This window comes from Geospiza fortis, unplaced genomic scaffold, assembly GCF_000277835.1.
Source record: "Geospiza fortis unplaced genomic scaffold, GeoFor_1.0 scaffold45, whole genome shotgun sequence".
NCBI lineage: Eukaryota > Metazoa > Chordata > Aves > Passeriformes > Thraupidae > Geospiza > Geospiza fortis.
This window is the reverse complement of record NW_005054327.1, coordinates 1,938,424-1,943,359: the sequence shown is the minus strand read 5'-3', so window position 1 is coordinate 1,943,359 and position 4,936 is coordinate 1,938,424.

Here is a 4,936-nt window from a genome sequence, read left to right as displayed (position 1 = left end):
CATAAACAGTTACCAGTAATACATCATGAATAAATTTACTTTATTTGTACTGCTTAGAGTACAAATTTGTAGTATGTCATTATTTGAAGTTTGGTGTAAGTCTCAATTGAAACATTAAACTTCCTATGAACTGGAAATCTTGGAAATCCTTCAGAGGAAGGCTTTTATTTATGATATTGTAGTCAGTGTTTCCATTATTCCCCCCTGTTTTCAGGGATTTATAACTTAGTTGTAAAAAAATCATTCTGGACTGAAATTTGGCATATGGGATTGAACTCAAAGAATGATGTTTTTGCCCATTTTGAAAGCAAGTTTGATCACACATAAACTAGAAGACATAGAAATGATTAAATGTATTCTTTAGGGGTTGTTTTGCTTTATTATTATGTTGCATTGCATTGTGTAATTTTCTACAATTAATCCTGTATTAATAACTTTATATTTCATTCCACATTCCTGTTTCTTAGATAAAGAATAGAGTGATTACGGATGTGTTTACCACTGAAATTGTAGTATGGTAGTGTTTCTGTAGCCCCTAGAAAAAGCAGTGGTTACCTCTCCTGAGTAGCATAGCTCACTGGTTTGTTGCATAGATGAAATCTAAGCAGACGAAATGCCAATAGAATGACAACATTTGCCAGCTAGACATTGCCAAAAGCCAAACAGCCAACAATAAATAAATAAATATGTAAATAAATAATTCCCCAAATTATATTAAAAAAAAAACCAAACAACCCCAAACCCAAAACAAAGCTCTAGATGGTACTGAATAGCTAAAAGGTAGCATAGCTAAGGCAATCTAGTTTCTGCAGTCAGGTATGGGATAGGGTGAAATGATACATTTTTCATTGTTTTCATGATCTCCAGTTCTATTCCTAGCTCAGCAAATGACAACCTTTTTACATTCCTGTTACTTTCCCACTGTAATATCACAGTAATAATGATCAAGGTAAAAAAAGACTAGTTTTTGAGATTAGATGGTGCTCACATCTGTGCAGAGAAAATTCATGTGGCCAGAGCTTAATTAAAGTTGAAGCTGGCCAGTATTGTGGGGGACAATAAAAATAGCTTTTTAGAAGAATGTTAATAGCAAAAGACAGTCCAGAGATTACATTGGCCAGTTTCTTGATGAGGATGGTCACCTCACAACGAGTAGCACAGACAAGGATATTAACCTGTTAGAGATCATTGAGAGAAGATCCATTGGGATGGCAAAGGAGAAGCTGTATGAAGAGCTGCTGAGGTCACTTGGTTTGTTCAGCTGGAGAAGAGGGGGCTGTTGGGGAATCTCATAGTGGTCAGGGGAGGCACTTATCCCTTCTTCCTGGTGACCAGTGATAGGACGCATGGGAAGGGCACAAAGCTGTGTCAGGGGAGGTTTAGGTTGGAAATCAGGAAAATGTTCTTCACCCAGAGAGTGGTTGAGCTCTGGAACGGGCTCCCCAGGGAAGTGGTCACAGCATCAAACCTGACAGTGTGCAAGAAGTGTTTGAACAATACTGTCAAAAACATGGTGTGATTCTTGGGGCTGTCCAATGCAGGTCCAGGAGTTGGACTTTGATGATCCTTGTGGGTCCCTTCCAATTCAGGATGTTCTGTGATTCTGTAACTGTTCAGTATTAATAATTTGGGGTAAAATATCTGAATCAATAACTAGATATGTTCAATATCTATCAAAATGATGAGAAAAAGCTGAAATAGAATTGCAGAAAATCAACACCTAATTTAGGTACAAGTCTATGGATAAAGGAATACAATTCTGTGCAGAAATGTGCACAGAAATGAGGAAGAGGAATGAGAACAGTAGTATGTGGACTAAGTTAGGGAGGATGTGGTTAAACTGTCAGAGATTAAGGAGTAAAGTTAAGAATTTGGGGAAGGATCAGTTAAGGAAATTAAACCTGTAGTGTTGAAAAGGGAAAACATGTATTTACCTCAAAAATGTATACCTCAAGAAGTATAAGAAATATCATGCTTGAGAGTGGTTTTATTTAATCTTTTAATTTGTGCTTTGTTGATAAAGTGTGTCTGATAAAAAATGAGCCATTGGCAACATAGTTAAATGATACAGGCAGAGCTGACAGACTGACAAACCTGAAGGAAAAGGATTCTAATAATTCCTGTTATCATCTGCAAGATGTCTTCCCGAGAGGGAAGGCAGGATGTGCTAATTAATCACAGCAATGTGATCCAGTACTAGAAAAGGCATATGACACATAGAATATATCAGAGATACAGGCTCAGATGGGGTTTTGGTGGGGCCTCCTTCACATTACTTACAGTTTTGACCATCCATATGTTTAGAAATGTGTTAAGCTGAAACAAGGAGGCAGGATAGACAAGATAACTGGGGAAATGCAGTTTCTGAGAGGAAACTGAATAGACATGGTATTTAACTTACTGAAATGAAGACTGGGACAAGGATTTCATTACTGTCTCTAAATGTGTTATAGGCTTATTGCCAAAAAGGCAAAAAGCTATGGCGAGGGCCAATGTTCATATGAAAGCAAGATGCATGTAAAATAACCAGAAATATGTGGAAATTAGAGGAAAGTTTTAACTGCTAGAATACTGAAGCTCCAGAACTGAATAAACAAACAACATTCTCTAAATGCTGCTTCATAAGTTCTTGAAGGATACCCTATGATATGAATGTCTGCAACAGCAGGAAAACAAACCTGATGAACCACAAGGTCCTTTTTCTCTCTGGTAAATGGCCTGATTTTTAAAAGTTCTTATTTTTTGAAACTTTCATTGTGTTGTTTTTCTTGATAATATTCATAATTTTCCTTTGAAAGTTTTAGCAGCCATTACCTGGTGACTGGAAATATTTAGTAAGCCATATAGACTAAATCTATAGATTTAGTCTATTATGAAGAATCTATTTTAGGGCTATGGCAAAGTAAACTTTCAAACACTTATATTATTACCATGATATATCAGTTTAATTTAGTGCTGTGGTTCTTAGCCTGCTAATCTTGCTAGTGCAAGCCATGGAAAGCAAGTGAGCAACAAGCTGACTTTTGCATATCATCTAAACAACACTTATGTATTTATTTTCTCAACCTCCATGACTTTCCTTTTACTCTGCCAACTGCCAGCATGTATTTTCCCCTTGAGATGATCAGTGGGGAGACTTAGCTTGCACCAAATTTTCAATAGACACACATATGTTTCAGAGGTTATTCTAGGTTTGGTGTGGCTTTCATGAATCAGAATGTGTATAGCTTTGTACTTACATATTTGGATGACTGATCTTGGCTGGTAGCTGTATTAAATGTAGCATTAATTTTTTTTTCAGCATTGCTGAAATCTTCAAAAGGTTGTGCATTTTGTCTATTATCCTTATGGTATAAGGTGAGACTTCATGATAACAGCTCAGGATGAGAATAAAGTTATGTAGGTTAACTGTGGCTTAAATGAATAGTGGAAACAAAGAAGAAGAGAAGCTCAGCAGAGAGTGACTGAACTCTCTGTTTTATTGCTTATTACATTTCTGTTGGTGGGATTTGCAGTCTGGCAAGCTACCACCAAATTAATGAAGTTCATGGACTGGAATTTCACCCAGAGTGATGGTTATTTGTATTGACATGTATCATTTCCTCTATGCCCTCTAGCATTTTTTTCTGTACCTGTGCTTTCAGGAACACAGTATATATTTTTTCACCAGGTCTGTGAGATCCAATCTACTAAAAAAACCATTGGTATTCATCCCCTAATATTAGCTTTGATCTGCCAAACATACTTCATATCAGTGGGCAAAAAGAGGAGTGTGGGCTGAACGTTTTCCACACTGATTTAATATGCCATAAAAGCCTGCACAGGCCACTCCTCAGCTCCTGCATAGGCCTGCCTACACTGCAATGAAGTTCTGACAGCTTCTACCTGGATTTAATACAAGAGCAGCTAAGCAGGTGTTGATATTCTAAGGTATAATTTAAGATCACAATTTACAAAACCTGGGACAGTATGTCACCTGTGATTTGCTGTCAAGGGCTGAAAGGATACTTTGTCATTGCACAATACCTGTTGATATGTGCCTTGATTTCCTCTATTTCTAGCAAAAAATAGAGCCTGACTTTTGTCTATTAAAATGTACATTTAGGATTGCCTTTGGTTTTACTTCTTATTTTCATAAGGCTTTGCCTTATTAGTCCAACTTTTTCAGTCAAAACAGGACCATAATATTGAATCTGTAAGACAGTAATTATTTTTACTTGGTACATTCTGACAGTCTTGCTAACTTCAGTTGTTCTCATCATTCTCTTTTTATTTTTGGTTGATTTTGTTTTTTTACAGTAGACTTATTTCGAGAAGCACCAAGTAGAAGAGCCTGCTGATTTGTGCCCTAGACAAAGTGACACAGAGTTGCTCACATTCATGCTACCAAAGACCACTCTGAAGTAGATATTTCCTAGGATTAGTGGTCCAAAATGGAGACTGTGAGTGAGCTAACTTTTAATCTGCATGAGCAATCAGCAGTTCAGTACTTGAGTCATTCCCCGGCCCTTTTTCATTCAGCAGTACAGTTATAGCTTTAGGCAACGTCTATATTAGTAAATAATATGAACCAAGGCCCATCCTCTGGTTCTGGGTGTGTGCATGGCACAATTTGTGCCCATGTAACCAAATATTCTTTTATGTCTGTGGAGGTTGCCTTCATATACAGCAATAACTGAGAGCAATCTGTGCCTTGTGCTAGCCCTAAACTGGGAATGGTCTGGAAGACTGGCATTGAGACCAAAACTCTCAGTGAATGTAATTAGTAATGATTAAGTGGATTGGTTGTGTGATGGTACTTTAGTTTATGCCCCGTCTCTTTGCATTTTACTGTCAGATGCAGTAGCCATCAGTCCATCTGCAGGCTGGACCTAGATTTCCTTCAGAAGAAAACACTGCTGAGCACCTACAGCTCTTTCTATCCCATTTCTTTCTA